At 51.2% G+C, this 18,688-nt stretch overlaps 1 protein-coding gene across 1 annotated transcript in view; it reads right to left on the bottom strand.

Moving 5' to 3' along the window:
• Positions 1–14,208, bottom strand: part of LOC142312098 (uncharacterized) — an 85,977-nt gene extending 71,769 nt beyond the window's left edge. The window contains exon 1 of the mRNA XM_075350977.1: positions 14,121–14,208. The gene's annotated coding sequence lies outside the window, so the exon portion shown is untranslated. The remainder of the gene's footprint in view (positions 1–14,120) is intronic.
• Between the last annotated feature and the right edge of the window lie 4,480 nt (positions 14,209–18,688).

The following is an 18,688-nucleotide window of genomic DNA, read 5'->3' as shown; positions in this document are numbered from 1 at the left end:
ACGGAGCAGAGGAAAAAAGAAAGTGACTATTTCTGCTGTTTACAGCGGTATAGCTGTGATCAGCAGATAGCGATCAGCAATCGGATTGCTGATCGCTATAGCCCCCTAGGGGGACCAGTAAAATAAAATAAAAAAAGTTAAAAAAAAGTTATAAAAAAATTAAAAAAAAACCAAAAAACCTAAAAGTTCAAATCACCCCCCTTTCCCCCCATTGAAAATTAAAGGGTTAAAAAAGAAATAAATATACACATATTTGGTATCGACGCGTTCAGAAATGCCCGATCTATCAAAATATAAAATCAATTAATCTGATTGGTAAACGGCGTAGTGGCAAAAAAAATTCCAAACGCCAAAATTACGTTTTTTGGTCGCCGCAAGTTTTACGCAAAATGCAATAACAGGCGATCAAAACGTAGCATCTGCGCAAAAATGCTACCATGAGAAACATCAGCTCGAGACGCAAAAAATAAGCCATCACTGAGCCATAGATCCCAAAAAATAAGAACGCTACGTGTTTCGGAAAATGGCGCAAAACGTGCGCCACTTTTATTGGACAAACTTGTGAATTTTTTTTAACCCCTTAGATACAAGTAAATCTATACATGTTTGGTGTCTACAAACTCGCACAGACCTCAGGCATCATACCTACACATCAGTTTTACCATATAGTGAACACCGTGAATAAAACATCCCAAAAACTATTGTGCCATCACACTTTTTTTTACAATTTTTCCACACTTGGAATTTTTTTGCTGCTTTCCAGTACACCATATGGTAAAACTTATGGTTTCATTTAAAAGTACAACTTGTCCCGCAAAAAACAAGCCCTCATATGGCAAGATTGACGGAAAAATAAAAAAAGTTACGGCTCTCGGAAGAAGGGGAGCAAAAAACAAAAACGGAAAGTGCCCCGGGGCTGAAGGGGTTAAAAATAAAAGTTATAAACGTGAAACTTACACTAAACTCGTGCCATAGAAGCGACGTCCAAACTTAGGGAGTGGAAGGTCTCCAAAGGAAGAAGATGTTAAGAGACAGCCAGCATCACCTCTTACAGATGCCTTCTAAATACTGACTGACCCCCCCAGAAAGGAGCTGTCTCTCTTATGCCTTAGCTAGCCCCCCTTTCTCTGTGACATCATTTTACAGTCTCTTGTGGGCTGTGCTCAGATGGTCACACAGTTCCTCAATTCTAGCTTTTTACATATCTTGGCCCCTGGGCCACACAGGTGAAAGATATTAGCGTCATATTTTATCTCTCGATTTTACATTTACATAGACACCAAACACAACGCATCTAGCCTAATTTTACTGGCCAATACTAATTTGTCATGATCTCCCCGTCAAGCAAGATGGTGCGTTGGGTTCTGCACGACACAGGGATTCTGGAAATATGTTTTTCATTTTTCTAGCATTAACGTAGCGCTTAAAAAATTGCTTTGGCGGTTTTCCCTCCAATAGAACAAAGGATTGTCTTTCTCTGCATCTACTGCTGCTGTAGCTGTACCATCACCCCAGTCATAAATACCTACGCTTCAGGCCGATCAGATAATCGTCATGACGATCTGTGGCTGATGGTGGAAAGGAGGGGGGTGAAGACCCTTCAACAGTTTTACATGACATAGCAGCTTTAGTTTCCTTAGCAAATAAAGTTATTAAAAACCTAATGCAATTTAACCCAATATAAACCTCCAGGTTAGGGAAACCCAAACCCCCATTCCTTCTACTTTTCAAGAGAATCTCTCTTTTAGCTTTCTCTATGTTACTACCCCATAAAAATATAAACAATAATCTATTTATACGCCTAAAAAAAGACACATGGCGGAGGAAACACCAACGTTAAATACATAATCATAGGCAATATTACACTTTTGATGACCAATATTTTCCCTGTGAAGGATAATTCACGCAGCCTCCAAAAATCCAATTTCCTCGCTATCTTACCACTCATTACATCCCAACTTTTCTCACCTTTCAACTCCTCATCCAAACTGACACCCAGCACCTCAATACCCTCATTCACACATTCCATATCCACATCCCTCACCATATGAGGATTAAAAAGAACCTTAATTTTACTTTTCCCCCAATTAATTTTGAAACCAGACGCAAGACAAAAATTTCACCAACAATTTCACCCTTTGGAAATCACAGCCAGAGTCGCACAACACACACACATCATCCATGTAGCCCACAGCCTTCACGACCTTACCATCACTACCCGGAGCCAAAAACCCTTTCACAACCTTATCTCGCCTAATCAATTGTAACAGAGGTTCTAAAGGTACTGTCACACATAACGAGATCGCTAGCGAGATCGCAGCTGAGTCACCGTTTGGTGACGCAGTAGCGATCCCGTTAGCGATCTCGTTATGTGTGATGTGGCGCCCCTGACCTGGTCAGGCACCACTGAGTACTGCACCCATGCTGGGGACAGTACAAAACAGGTAATCCAGAAGGCTGACCGAGGTGTGACTACACAGGCGCATAGTGATCAGGTCTCACACATTTACCTTTGAGAGGACCCCTGGGGATCCCAGGAGGGGGCGAAGCCTCCATCTCCACTCGAGGGGTGTGGTAGAGAGCCTGGTTGCTAGGTGACGTAGGCAAGAACAGGAGAGGAGGGAAGAGTGAGCCGAAGAGAGTTGAGTGGTGAAGTTCAGGGAGGGCAGAAGCAGACCCTGTAGCTCTACACAATTCTGACAACGTACGCGCAGTGACTACCGACGGGGGAGATCGGTCACCTGGTAGTGCTGCCCGAAATCCACCCACGACTAAAGAGAGAGCAACGGAGTGGAGAGTAAGGAGACTGTCAGGGAGATACCAGGCCCAAACGGGTAACAGGTCCCGGTGCAGGGATAGATCCACCTGTCCTTTGCCAAACCTGCATGAAGGGGCACTTTACACCCCCAAGACAACACCACAGAGTCCGCAGCCACGTAGCCAAAGTGAGGGCCCATAGCTCACAGGAGGCAAGCAGCCGGAGTGACCTGGTCCAGGCTACAAGCAAACGGGCCAAAAGAAGGGGAGAGAGGCACCAGCAACTTCCCTGGGCGACCCCAGCAGGGCTTCAAGCAGGGGTTACCCCAAAACACAACGGGCTAAGGAAGGCGAGTTGGTAGCCACCCTCACCAGTCAGCCTGAAGGACACCTGGTTCCAGCCTGGTTCATCCCAGCTACGCCCGGGTTACTCACCCAGCCACCATCAGTGAGTAAAAACCCCTGAAAGACATCCTGCTTGTGCGTGTGAGTCATTCTGCGACTTGTAGTTCCACACACCTACACGGGACCCTGGGGCATGCCTCACTCTCAGGAGGCTATTACAACTGACTGCACCTACTATCAGCCCCAGGCACCCCTAACCTGCAGTGGCGGTCTCCACTGACCGCAATTCTGAGAGTGGCGTCACGACAATCAAAATAGAGGATTTCCTACCTGTGACAAGATCCAGCCGAGTGGAGTCCCTGAAGGTAATGCGCCGCTGCACCGACACCGAGCCTCGGGGCCCCACACTTCTGGCGTCACGAACAGGATAAGGACTAGACCTGTTCAGACAGGTGACCATGTGCCTGGGCGGTCCGCTTGGAAAATTGGAAGCGCCGCCATATTGCCACCATGAAAAGCGCGCTGAAAAACAACAGCAGCCCGCGCTGGGAGAAGTTACCGCCCACGAAGAGGTGTGGCTACCCAGAGATCCCCTGAAGGGTCCTGCCCTCGCAAGTGAGGAGAGCGGAGACGTTCAGAGACGTCGGGAAAGAAAGGGAGCCAGAAGCCTGCTACTAGAAGAAGGAGACGCGGAAGAAATGGCGTCTGAACGCAGAGACCCAGAGCCAGGCTCCGCTGCCTGGTGGTGTCGGGAACTTGCCCAGTTTTGCGACCAACTAGAGGCCAGGGTCATATGGCAGATCAGCGAGGGACGCACGGAGCTCCTGGAGATGGCTGCAGCGGTTCAGGCCTATGAGAGGGGAACCGCACGACGAGTGCCAGACCGAGCGGCGACGACTCAGACCCCGATGATGTTACCGATGGGTGAGTCCTGTGTTGCCCCTGTCAGCGCGAGTGCCCCGACCCCTGCTGCCATGCCCGCGGTCCCTGGAGAGATGCCCGGCGCGGCGACGCTGAATCAGGCCGCAGCCACGTCAGGTGCGGCCCGCCGAGCCCAGGCCGCCGCAACGATGCCCAGCCCGGCCCGCACAGATCCCATCGCAGCTGCGACGCCAATCCAGGCCGCAGAAGCGCCCAGCCCGGCCCGCACAGATCCCATCGCAGCTGCGACGCCAATCCAGGCCGCAGAAGCGCCCAGCCCGGCCCGCACAGATCCCATCGCAGCTGCGACGCCAATCCAGGCCGCCGCAGCGATGCCCTGCTCGGCCCGCCAAGACCAGGCCGCTGCCACGCCAGGCTCGGCCCGCCAAGACCAGGCCGCTGCCACGCCAGGCTCGGCCCGCCAAGACAAGACTGTACAATTATTTACCCCGGCCTGCCAGGTCAGAGCAGACACCGCTCCCCAGCCCAAGGAAGTCCCTGCTAGGAAGTCCCTGCTGGGGGAGGACCCCGAATACTGGAGGCTGAAGGCTGATCTAGAGGCCCACTTCCCAAAGGAGATGGTGGACCGGTATCTGCTCCCTCCGCATACTCACAGGAAGACTCCTGCAACATTCATGCCAAAGGGTCCCCCGCCCTGGCCTGCTGATGAAAATCCATCCCTAGCGCTGCCACAAGAGGAGTGCCCAGAAGAACTAAGGGGGAGGGGAGGCCAGGAAGCTGAGAAGCTGACCCCAGAGCCATCAGCAGTGGATGCAGCACCAGTCCAAGAGCCAGAGATGCTGCCGTACTCCCGCTGGGATGAAGAGGGCCCGACATCCTCCGCTGAGGAAGATTTGTCCAGATACCTCACCTGGGAGCCTGCAAGCGGTGAGGTGGCAGCCAGGCAGGACCCAGCCCGCAGGACACGGCGCCGCAGCAGGACAAGGGATCCACCTGCACAGCAGTCTCCCGAGGAGAAGGACGAGGTCACGGCCAGAGACTTAGAGGAAAAGCGGTCCCTGAGAAGGGCCAAATCGCAGGTCAGAGGCCCACTTTGTCGAGGAGTTGTAGAAGACTTCAGTCTAAGGTCTGGATATGGCTTTATAGTAGCACCTGGTGTAAAAGAGGGCATCTTTGTGAACAGAAGGGATGTTAGAGCACATTTACCTAGAGGACATCCAGGAAGAAACCTACAGATAGGAGACTCAGTAGAATTCACAAAGCACCAAGGAGAACGCGGATGGTACGCACTAGATGTCACACCCTGCCCCAGAAATCCCTACAGCAAACCTGCTATCTCAACAACAGAAGATGAAGATACAGAAAAAGAAATAGACGACAGAAACCTAGAAAATGTCAGGTGCCAAAGCCCAATAGGCAAAAGCCCTGGTGGAATGGAGTAGAGAAAAGTAAAGAAAACTACAGCAGTTTGAAAAGTTTTGCAACGTTCAAGTTTAAGCACGTGCCCACATGAACTTGTGTGAGAAACCCTTTTGCACTCTAACCCATGAACCTTAAGGCTATGAACTGGCTATAGCCACAAACTCTCGCAATGTTTATAGTTACCCCAGAGGTACAACCACTACCAGGGAGCACGCCTGTTTATGGGGCCTGGCTCTCCACCACAAAGAGGGTACCTGGTCAGCACCAACAGTGGAGGCCGCCTCTGTATCCTGCCAGAAGAGGCTGAAGGCGCGGCTCCACCAGGCCAGGTATACCCTGAAACCACCAGACCATGAAAGCCGCCTCTACATCCTGCCAGAAGTGGCTGAAGGCGCGGCCAACGGGGGAGGCTGATGGCCCAGACCTGGTTACCAAAAGAAACCGGTGACCTGCCGCCTGAGAGGGTTTAGGGTGGGTTAACGGACTTGTGGGTGGAGGGTGGTGATGTATGGTACCTGATGGTTTTAAAACGTTTTACCATGTTTTACTGTTTTACGCATTTTAAAATGTTGTCTTGCAGCCCGAGGACGTGCTGGTGATAACTAAGGGGGAATGTGGCGCCCCTGACCTGGTCAGGCACCACTGAGTACTGCACCCATGCTGGGGACAGTACAAAACAGGTAATCCAGAAGGCTGACCGAGGTGTGACTACACAGGCGCATAGTGATCAGGTCTCACACATTTACCTTTGAGAGGACCCCTGGGGATCCCAGGAGGGGGCGAAGCCTCCATCTCCACTCGAGGGGTGTGGTAGAGAGCCTGGTTGCTAGGTGACGTAGGCAAGAACAGGAGAGGAGGGAAGAGTGAGCCGAAGAGAGTTGAGTGGTGAAGTTCAGGGAGGGCAGAAGCAGACCCTGTAGCTCTACACAATTCTGACAACGTACGCGCAGTGACTACCGACGGGGGAGATCGGTCACCTGGTAGTGCTGCCCGAAATCCACCCACGACTAAAGAGAGAGCAACGGAGTGGAGAGTAAGGAGACTGTCAGGGAGATACCAGGCCCAAACGGGTAACAGGTCCCGGTGCAGGGATAGATCCACCTGTCCTTTGCCAAACCTGCATGAAGGGGCACTTTACACCCCCAAGACAACACCACAGAGTCCGCAGCCATGTAGCCAAAGTGAGGGCCCATAGCTCACAGGAGGCAAGCAGCCGGAGTGACCTGGTCCAGGCTACAAGCAAACGGGCCAAAAGAAGGGGAGAGAGGCACCAGCAACTTCCCTGGGCGACCCCAGCAGGGCTTCAAGCAGGGGTTACCCCAAAACACAACGGGCTAAGGAAGGCGAGTTGGTAGCCACCCTCACCAGTCAGCCTGAAGGACACCTGGTTCCAGCCTGGTTCATCCCAGCTACGCCCGAGTTACTCACCCAGCCACCATCAGTGAGTAAAAACCCCTGAAAGACATCCTGCTTGTGCGTGTGAGTCATTCTGCGACTTGTAGTTCCACACACCTACACGGGACCCTGGGGCATGCCTCACTCTCAGGAGGCTATTACAACTGACTGCACCTACTATCAGCCCCAGGCACCCCTAACCTGCAGTGGCGGTCTCCACTGACCGCAATTCTGAGAGTGGCGTCACGACAATCAAAATAGAGGATTTCCTACCTGTGACAAGATCCAGCCGCGTGGAGTCCCTGAAGGTAATGCGCCGCTGCACCGACACCGAGCCTCGGGGCCCCACAGTGACACCTACCAGCGATCAGGCCCCTGCTGTGAGATCGCTAATCGTTGCAGAATGGTCCAGGCCATTTTCTTCAAAGGCGATGTCCTGCTGGGCAGCACACATCGCTGTGTTTGACACTGTGTGACAGGGTCACAGTGACTGCCGAGATCGTTATACAGGTCGCTACTGCGACCTGTATTGTTCCTGCATCGCTGGTAAGATCTGACTGTGTGACATCTCACCTGCGACCTCCCAGCGACTTACCTGCGATCCCTATCAGGTCGCATCGTTTTCGGGATCGCTGGTAAGTCGTTGTGTGTGACTGGGCCTTAACACACAAATAAATAAAATAGGAGAAAGTGGACAACATTGTCTAACACCAGACAAAATCCTGAAAGGTTCTGTGAAAAAAACATTCACACTCTGAGCACCTTCATACAAACACTCAATCAATCTGACCAAAAGCTCAGGTAAACCCATTCGAAGGCTATGTGCGCACGTTGCGTACTGGACCTGCAGAAATTTCTGCAGCGATTTGAACAGCACACGTGCGCTTCAAATCGCTGCAGAACAAAAGTCGATTTCATGCGCTCTGCACGTAGCCCCTCCCATAGACAGAGCGGGGGCTACATGCAGAGCGCATGAAAGAAGTGACATGTCACTTCTTAGAACGCACACTTCGGGCAGCAGCCGAAGGGCTGCGCTTTCAAAAGCCACGTGCGTACGTCCCCAGCCCAATCTCCATAGATTGTGCTGGGGACACAGGACGCATGCAGTTACGATGCGATGCAGATTGCAGGGTAACTACATGAAAATACGCAACGTGCGCACATAGCCTAAAGCTGTTTCCACACATCCGGTTTTTGCAATACAGCGCTTTTCAGAAAAAACGCAACCGTTTTTTGCCGCCGGATACGTTTTTTCCGCATAGACTTGCATTAGCGCCGGATTGTGCCGCATGGCCTTGCGTTGCATCTGGTTTTTCCGGATGCAGCATATTTAGCCGATGCGGCGGCCGGATGGAACGTTGCATGTCACGTTTTTGTCTGCGGCGAAAGAAATGCATTGCGCCGGATCCAACGCGATTTACAATGCAAGCCTATGGACGCCGGATGCGGCGTCCTGCGGCAAAAAAACGCATCCGGCCGCCGGATGCGGTTTTTTGAAATGTGCATGCTCAGTATCAAACCGCATCCGTCAAAAAACGGACAGACCGCATGTAAAAACATATGCAACGGATCTGTTTTTTTCGCCGCATCCGTTGCATAGGTTTTTGAGCCAGATTGTGCCGCACAGCAAAAACCAGATGTGTGAAAGCAGCCTAATCAACACACTAAACAAAAACAAATGGGCCACTCGATCGAACGCTTCTCAAACTCCAATGCACACACAATTATACTTTTCTTCCTATTCTTACAGTCCTCAATCACATCTCTCACCAGGCACACATTGTCATGTATCCTACGCTTGGGCACCGCACAGACCTGTTCCTCACCTATCACTGAAGCAATCACCTCCTTCATTCTACTTGCCAGAATTTTTGCATAGGTTTTATAATCTGCATTCAATAAAGTTATGGGTCTCCAATTCACCAAACTCCTCTTATCCCCCTTTTTATAAAGTAAAGCCACCAATCCTCTCTTCATAGAGTCCGGCATCACCTTCCCTGTGAATAAGAATTTCACCACCTCCAAGAATTCTTTACCCACAATGTCCCAGAACTTGACATAAAAGTCACATGGTATCCCGTCATGCCCTGGGGACTTGTTCTTAGGTGATTTGCTTATCACATCATGGAGTTCCCCCATAGTAATATCATCCAGCAACCTAAGCCCTTCATCCTCATCCACAAAGTTCTTCACCACCTGCAGAAACTCATTCTCCCTCCCCATCTCACATTCCTTCACATCATACAATTCTCTATAAAATCTTGCCACTTCTTTTATCACACCTTCTCCACGCACTTCCTCATTCAGCAAAATTCTATCTTTCTTCCCTCCACAAATTTTCTTAAAGGGAACCTGTCATCAGAAATTGAGCTTTAAACCTAAAAGTTTCCCCCTCTGCAGCTCCTGGGCTGCATTCTAGCAATGTTCCTATAGTTTTTGTGCCCCCCTTTTAAACCAAATTAAAAACTTTATAAAGTTGTACCTTTTTGTCTGCAATTCTTGTAAATTCTCCATGTGGGCAGGCCGTCTGGTGTCCGTTACTGTCCCTCCTTCTGGTTTACGCCGTCCCCCATTGCTTCATTTCATAGATAAGGACGCCGCCCACTGCGCCCGAGGTCCCGTGCACGCGAGGGCTGCTGGTGACGTGGTCGCAGGCACGATATTATGGGCGGCGCTGTGATTGCATCGCAAGTGCCCGCCCATAATATCGTGGCCGCGCTCTCCCCTTTGCCTCCTGCGTTCTGCGCAAGCGCTGGCCAAATGATCCGACGTCACCTTTCCCATCTTGCCCTGCAGCAGGAAATAGATGGGAGGAGCGGATCAGGCCACCACAGGTTACGAGGAGACGCTTGCGCAGAACGCAGGAGGCAAAGGGGAGAGCGCGGCCACGATATTATGGGCGGGCACTTGCGATGCAATCACAGCCCCGCCCATAATATCGTGCCTGCGACCACGTCACCAGCAGTCCTCGAGTGCACGGGACTTCGGGCGCAGTGGGCGGCGTGCTGATCTATAAAATGAAGCGTTGGGGGACGGCGTAAACCAGAAGGAGGGACAGTAACGGACACCACACGGCCCGCCCCCATGGAGAATTTACAAGAATTGCAGACAAAAATCTGACGAAGCGAGGGCGCATGCGCCGCCCTCTCCCGCAAAATACTAAGTACTGCGGGCTTCAGAAACATGGCGCCGGAGATAAGCGCTATGTGCAGGTGCCAACTCCGGCGCTATGTTTTTGCAGAGAGAAATTTACATACCGGCTAGTGAGAGCGAGGAACAGGCGGCGGCGGGGGGGGGTTTGGGGGGTGGGGATACAAGTGCATAACACGCCCAGACATTAGGAGAGAGGTGCACACGTCAATCAAAAAGTGCACGAATTTGCAAACTTTATAAAGTTGGATTTCGCTGCCTAAACACCTGAGCTGCCCTCTAATGGTATGTACACAATGTGCCTGATAGTGCCAGTACTGCACTGGCTGCACCTTATACATGAAAATCCTGATGTTTGGTCAAGGGAGAAACAGGCTCAGGGCTCAGAAACTCTTCAATCAGCTCTGCAGGAGTGAGATCCAGAGAAGAAGCAGGCAGTGGCTCACTACCGTGTTTCCCCGATAGTAAGACGTAGTGGGGGTTTTGGGGGAGGGGGGGGGGTCGGCTAATGTAAGACGTACCCCGAAAGTAAGACGTAGTAAAAATTTATTTATTTATTTTTTTCTTCTTTACAGTACAGTTATAGCGGCCGAGCGCTCAGCTGAGAGCCCTGACATGCCGCCGGCATGTGACAGCTCTCAGCTGAGAGCCCTGACATGCCGGCGGCAAAGCGCTCAGCTGAGCGCCCTGACATGCCGGCGGCTTAGCGCTCAGCTGAGAGCTGACACATGCCGGCGGTCTGGCGCTCAGCTGAACGCCCTGACATGCCGGCGGCTGAGCGCTCAGCTGAGAGCTGACACATGTCGGCGGTCTGGCGCTCAGCTGAACGCCCTGACATGCCGGCGGCTGAGCGCTCAGCTGAGAGCTGACACATGTCGGCGGTCGGGCGCTCAGCTGAACGCTCGGCTACCGAGAAATGTTGAAATGTTGCAGTAATGTTGTCCGTGGTCCATCAGGACCATGGACAACATACAAAATCACGCAGCCTCAGTGCCCTCATGTGCAGCCGCTGGTGGTTACGTTTCCTTAACTTGCGGTACACTTAGGGCGCAATCGCGGCAAGTCCCCATACGGTACATTGCATGGAGACTTGCTGCGGGATTTTTTCCAATATAAGACATACCCCGAAAGTAAGTCATAGTGGCACTTTTGGGGGTAAAAAGAATGTAAGACACTGTCTTACTTTCGGGGAAACACGGTAGGAGTTTCTGGCACCACACCCAATTGCTCGGCCCTCACAGAGGGCTCTGCCACCCCCAATAGGGCTTCCACCTTGGGAAGGTCAATGTCCACCAACATAGCTTGCTTCTCAATCTTGGGAAGATCAACTACCACAGCCCCCATTACAGACACAGCTGGCACCTCAGACACCTGGGGGTTAACAGCCACATTCTCCAGAGCTGGTGTTTGCTTCACAGCCTTATCCCTGTCTCTGCGCCTCACAAAGTGAGATCTCTCCAAAAATGACTGGCGATGCAAGCCAGGGCAAGACCTACAAGTGTGATCTCCTGCACCACAGATGTCACACATAGGGGAAAAGGGGCACTCCGAGGCTTCATGCCCCAATTGTTTGCAATTCCTGCAGGCTACACCTGCCTCGCAGTTATCAGCCACATGTCCATATTTGAAGCATTTCCTGCAAAAAGGAGGCTGCCCAGGATAGAAAAGATAGCCTCTATCTCCCCCAATGGAAAAATTCCCGGGAGGGTGCATTATTCCACCAATGTTCTCTGGATCTTGTTTAAAACGCACCCAGAATTTTATGTTCCCATTAAACACCCTAAACATATTTTTCTGCTTAATGCCTCCTTTAACAAATGAGCAATATCTGGCCAAAAACGCTCTAATTATGGCTATGTCTACAAAAGGGTTGTACATATGGACGGTGATGGGCCTCTCCACATTAGAAAAAAGTGGATTAACCAGGATAAACTGCAGAAACTCGTGCGCCTGGTTCTCTCAGCAGCTGGTAAAAATTCAGGCAGTCCTCCTCTGTGTAAAAGGAGATGTCAAATTTACCGGCCTTCGCAAATTCCTGGATGCAAAACACCTTTTCTAGGTCCACTCCGGCCAGCCCCATCACCACATTCCTGACAATGTACTCCAGCCAGCCCCATCCCAACATTCCTGGTGATGTACTCCAGCCAGCCCCATCCCAACATTCCTGGTGATGTACTCCAGCCAGCCCCATCCCAACATTCCTGGTGATGTACTCATGTACTCCAGCCAGCCCCATCCCAACATTCCTGCCTATGTACTCCAGCCAGCCCCATCCCAACATTCCTGCCGATGTACTCCAGCCAGCCCCATCCCAACATTCCTGCCTATGTACTCCAGCCAGCCCCATCCCAACATTCCTGCCTATGTACTCCAGTCAGCCCCATCCCAACATTCCTGCCGATGTACTCCAGCCAGCCCCATCCCAACATTCCTGCCGATGTACTCCAGCCAGCCCCATCCCAACATTCCTGCCGATGTACTCCAGCCAGCCCCATCCCAACATTCCTGCCAATGTACTCCAGCCAGCCCCATCCCAACATTCCTGCCGATGTACTCCAGCCAGCCCCATCCCAACATTCCTGCCGATGTACTCCAGCCAGCCCCATCCCAACATTCCTGCCGATGTACTCCAGCCAGCCCCATCCCAACATTCCTGCCGATGTGCTCCAGCCAGCCCCATCCCAACATTCCTGCCGATGTACTCCAGCCAGCCCCATCCCAACATTCCTGCCGATGTACTCCAGCCAGCCCCATCCCAACATTCCTGCCGATGTACTCCAGCCAGCCCCATCCCAACATTCCTGACAATGTACTCCAGCCAGCCCCATCCCAACATTCCTGCCGATGTACTCCAGCCAGCCCCATCCCAACATTCCTGCCGATGTACTCCAGTCAGCCCCATCCCAACATTCCTGACAATGTACTCCAGCCGAATATCCGTCCTGTCATCCTCCACCACCTCCAACCGCACAGTATTCTTAAAGGGAACCTGTCATCAGAAATTTAGCTATAAAGCTAAAAGTTCCCCCCTCTGCAGCTCCTGGGCTGCATTCTAGGAAGCTTCCTATAGTTTTTTTGGCACCTTTTATACCAAAATAAACACTTTTTAAACTGGTACCTTTTCGTATGCAAATTTCTAAAATCTTCCATGGGGGCGGGCTGCCTGGGGTCCGTTGCTGTCCTCCTGCAGATTTACGCCGCCCCCGAACGCTGAATTTCAAAAGCTCAGGACGCCACCCCTGGGTGCCCGTGGTCCCGCGCATGCGCTGTTACACTGTAGCGGTGCCGTGCACTGCGTGCACGTGTGACCGCTAGTGACGCTTTGCGCGGGCACGAGGTTATGGGCGACGCTGTGAGTGTCATCAGTAAGTGCCGCCCATAACCTCGTGACCGCACTTTCCCCTATGACTCCAGCGTTATGCGCAAGTGCTCGCTGGCCTGATGCCCGGACGACCCCTCCTTCCCATCCTGCTCAGCAGCAGGAAATAGATGGGAAGGAGGGGACGTCCGGGCATCAGGCCAGCGAGCGCTTGCGCATAACGCTGGAGTCATAGGGGAAAGTGCGGTCACGAAGTTATGGGCGGCACTTACTGATGACACTCACAGCGCCGCCCATAACCTCGTGCCCGCGCAAAGCGTCACTAGCGGTCACACGTGCACGCAGTGCACGGCACCGCTACAGTGTAACAGCGCATGCGCGGGACCACGGGCACCCAGGGGCGGCGTCCTGAGCTTTTGAAATTCAGCGTTCGGGGGCGGCGTAAATCTGCAGGAGGACAGCAACGGGCCCCAGGCAGCCCGCCCCCATGGAAGATTTTAGAAATTTGCATACGAAAAGGTACCAGTTTAAAAAGTGTTTATTTTGGTATAAAAGGTGCCAAAAAAACTATAGGAAGCTTCCTAGAATGCAGCCCAGGAGCTGCAGAGGGGGGAACTTTTAGCTTTATAGCTAAATTTCTGATGACAGGTTCCCTTTAATAACTGCTATTGTCAAAGTGCCCAAGGCACGGGATCACTCCTCCTCAACCCGGAACCCTACTGGGCAAGAACCCTACTGGGCAAGAACCCCCTGGCCCAGCCCAGGTCCCAGCATGTGCCACACACACCAGGACAATGGAGCTAATTCCCCCTATAGAGCCTGAGCCCAGTAATGGGGAATCTCCACATACCTCCTCCTGCAGAGCCGCACACTAGATATATGGTTGGGCCTAGAATGTATTGGCTCCTTCCAGGTCAGTGGGCGTGGCGATGTTTCCTCCTGTCCACTATAATGCAGGCTCCGCCCCCTGAACCCCCCACCCCCCATCTGGAGCTCGTACCCCCAGACCCCGCTTCTATTACGGTATAAACAACTCCAGGCCCACATGGACTTAGAGAAAGAATGTTTATTCCATCTGGAAAACATCTTCTGAACACTCCCCCTATCACGTGACAAATTACGTCATACCTGGAAGAAGCCCATACATTCTAGCATCTACCCACTAGATATATGGTTGTTCTTACAGGACCTGTGATGATGTCACATGGAGGGGAGGAGTCAGGGGTCACATGATCAGCTCCTCAGTGTATGCAGGACTCTGCTGTGCTGGTTGTGGTGAAGGTTATGTGTGGGGTCAGGAGGGGTTTACAGTGTGGATGTAGCAGAGCCGTGTGTGTACGAGACATACGGAGCAGCGCCGTGTGTGTGTACGGAGTGAGCAGAGCCGTGTGTGTACGAGACATACGGAGCAGCGCCGTGTGTGTGTACGGAGTGAGCAGAGCCGTGTGTGTATGAGGTGTACAGAGCGGAGCCATGTATGTATGACGTGTGAAGTGGGGCCGTGTGTGTTTAATGTGTACAGAGCAGAGCCATGTGTACAGCTTGTACAGAGTGTAGCCATGTGTGTGTGACAAGTACAGTTGCGGAGCCGTGTGTATGTGCGACGTCTACACCGCCGGAATCAGGGTCTCTGCCTCTACGTTATGCTGCTCATAGATTAGGTGTCAAAAACCTGGTGACATGTTTATGTATCACCTGATAACCCAGCAGGAAGCATGACGATGCCTCCAAATCACTAAAGTAGACAAATCCCCAGGCCCAGATGGCATACGCCCTCCAGTACTGCAGGAATTAAGTACCGTGATAGACTGACCATTATTTTTAATATTCATAGATAGCAAATACGGTGTCAATATTCAAAAAGGGACAAAATCTGAGCTGGAAAATGATAGGCTGGTAAGTTTAACCTCTACTGTGAATACAATCCTGAGGGTTTATCCTGAGATGTTATCCTGGAGTATCCCAGTAAGAATAGCCTCATGGAACAGTGTGAACATGGGTTTATGAGTAGAGATGAGCGAGGTTCGCCAATTTCATGTTCGAGTGATTTTTGGGGGGTGTTCGACCTCGAACTCGAGCTTTTTGCTCGACAGTTTGAGTTACGTTCGAGAACGGTTCGATCACCAAAAAACCTAGCTAGTTACTAGCTGGCTTTTCACTGTAATAGTGTGAGTCATTGTGAATCACGCTATTATCAAAATTTAGCGTATAGTGTGCTGGGGGAAGGGGTTTAGATCAGTGCTGCTGCTGAGTGCTAAGAGAATGCCGATCGCCATTTTTTTTTTCCCCTAACCGCGCGTGCAGTGGGGCGGGCCAGCCTGTCAGCAAATCACAGACACACACACAGCTAAGTGGATTTTTGCCAGACAAGCAAGGGCATGTGTCATAGGCTACGCATGTCACATGTCCTTGCCTAGTAAGATACGGCCACTTTCCGCTTCGCCGCCATTATCTGTCTGCTGCGTGTGTGTGACAGTCACCGCTGATTTACAGGCGTTCATAGCCATAGCTGCTAGGCAGGTCCGTGCTAACGCTGTGCAGGGCTTTAGATAACAGAGTCTGGCTACATCAGCTCAGGCAATTCCTTGGTGCAATTTTTCATTAGCAGGGATAGAAAGTGAGGCTTCCTTTGCTGTCCTGCTACCCACAGCACCCCTGTATTCTACCCACCTGCCCATTTTTGCCACACTATTTTATTTGACCAAAGAGCTGACACTTTTTTTGCCATCCTAAAAGTGTCTGGAATACTAAGTGCGGCTTCCTTTGCTGTCCTGCTACCCACAGCACCCGTGCATTCTACCCACCTGCCCATTTTTGCCACGCTATTTTATTTGCCCAAAGAGCTGACACTTTTTGTGCCATCCTAAAAGTGTCTGGAATACTAAGTGAGGCTTCCTTTGCTGTCCTGCTACCCACAGCACCCGTGCATTCTACCCACCTGCCAATTTTTGCCACGCTATTTTATTTACCCAAAGAGCTCACACTTTTTGTGCCATCCTAAAAGTGTCTGGAATACTAAGTGAGGCTTCCTTTGCTGTCCTGCTACGAACAGCACCTGTGCATTCTACCCACCTGCCCATTTTTGCCACGCTATTTTATTTGCCCAAAGAGCTGACACTTTTTGTGCCATCCTAAAAGTGTCTGGAATACTAAGTGAGGCTTCCTTTGCTGTTCTGCTACCCACAGCACCCGGGCATTCTACCCACCTGCCCATTTTTGCCTCGCTATTCTAATTGAAAATTGTGCTGCCACTGTTAGGGGCATACTAAAATTGCCTGGGATACTACCTTAGTGTTCCTTTGCTGCCAAGCAAGGTACAGCAACTGTGCATGCTACACACCTGTCCATTTTTGCTACACAATTCTAATTGCAAACTGTGCTGCCACTGTTAGGGGCATACTAAAATTGCCTGGGATACTCAGTGTTGGTTCTTCAGCTGTCAATAAAGCTAGACCACCTCTGCATTGTACACACCTGTCCGTTTTTGATACGCAATTCTAATTGCAAACTGTGCTGCCACTGTTAGGGTCATACTAAAATTGCCTGGGATAGTCAGTGTTGGTTCTTCAGCTGTCAATAAAGCTAGACCACCTCTGCAATCTACACCACCTCTCCATTTTTGCTACCACATTTTAAGTGTCCAATCTTGTCGCTAACAAAATGAGTGGCAAAAGGACAGATGCTGGTGGAAAGGGGAACAGGCGTGTTGGAAAAGGAAAAAAATTTGTGTCCGTGGGGTAGGTGGGAAAGCTACATTAACATCTGCTGAAGAAAGGCCATCTTCCAGCAAAAGTAAGATGTCTACTACTTTCCATGGACAATCTCATGTGCTCCCTTTTTTACGGAAACGAACAACTGTAACAAAGGTAGATGATGCAAAAAAAAAAAGCACATGCTTGAATGGATCGCAAGTGCTCCAGCAAGTGGCCTCTCCTCCACCTCAACTTCAACATCCAAAAAACAACAGTCCTCTGAGTTGTCACCCCAATCGCGCTTGCTTTCTCCCAGCTCTCCAGTCTCCACCCGCCCTGCAGAGTATGGTGTAACAGAGACGGCTGAGTCTGCAGAGCTGTTCAGTCACACTATAGCCTGGGAATCAGAGGTCTGCTCCCAAGCTACAGTGAGTACAGACCAGGAAATGGTCTGCAGTGATGCCCAGAAGCTTTGTGAGTCAGATTCAGGCCCTTATGACCAACTTTCTGAGCATAATGTAGACCCTCATTCCCAAACTGTAACACCTGTTGGTGGAGACAATGCGGAACATACTGATTTGACGATGAGACGCAGATACCTGATTGGTATGACAACTTAACTATTCAGTCAGGGCAGGAAGAGGTTAGGTCTGAGGGTGAGGGGAGTGCAAACACAACGCTTGATGATGAAGTTCTAGATCCCACTTACTGTCAACCCACAGTCAGGCACTCGAGGAGGTCACCAGAGACGATGGAGGAGGATGAAACTGACGACGAAGTTACCTTGCGCCTTCATGGACAGAGTCGGAGTACTGGAAGCACGTCAAAAACTGCATCCTCAGCCACAACTCTGCCTCTGAGCACAAGTCGGGGTGGCTCTGCAGGTCACATGGGCTCTAAGCCTTGCCTAGCTTGGTCCTTTTTTGACCTTGCAAAGGATCTCCCAAATCATGTGATCTGTAAGATTTGTCGCCAATCTATAAGTAGAGGCCAAAACCTCACCAGTTTGACAACTTCTTCCATGAATCGTCACATGAATAACAAGCATAAGTCCCAGTGGGAAGCTCACCGTGCTATAATGCGGCCTAGCGGAGCGGGCCAAACACCGTCTGCCCCTTCAAGTTCCTCCGCGCGCTCTTCATCTTCTATGACTGTGGGGACAGCTGTCACACATGTTTTTCCACGCAGACCTTCCACCTCTTTAACCGCAACAGGCAGTTTGCTTGGCGGGTCGTCAGTTGTTTTGGAAGGGGAAACAAGTCCTGGTGTACAGCTCTCTCAGACATCGAGAGCACCAACTTTGGATGAAGGCAACATCATGTCTCCGCCTGCACCTTCCTCACAGACCTGCAATTTTCCAGGGACACCCTACTCACCACCGTCTCCACACAGCAGCCAGATCTCGGTCCCTCAGATGTGGACAAATAAAAGGCCATTTCCTCTGAGCCATGACAAAGCTAAGAGGTTGACTTTCACCCTCTGTAAGCTCTTGGCTAGCGAAATGCTGCCTTTCCGCCTGGTGGACACAGAGGATTTTCGAGACCTTATGTTAGTCGCAGTGCCCCAGTACCAGATACCCAGTCGCCACTACTTCTCCAAGATAGGTGTGCCTGCGCTACACCAGCATGTCGCACACAACATCACCGCTTCCTTGAGAAACTCTGTGTGTGACAGGGTGCATTTCACCACCGATATTTGGACCAGTAAGCATGGACAGGGGCGTTAC

This window comes from Anomaloglossus baeobatrachus, chromosome 5 (assembly GCF_048569485.1).
Source record: "Anomaloglossus baeobatrachus isolate aAnoBae1 chromosome 5, aAnoBae1.hap1, whole genome shotgun sequence".
Taxonomy (NCBI): Eukaryota; Metazoa; Chordata; class Amphibia; order Anura; family Aromobatidae; genus Anomaloglossus; species Anomaloglossus baeobatrachus.
Note: the sequence above shows the minus strand (reverse complement) of the source record. Positions and strands in the feature narration are given on the sequence as shown.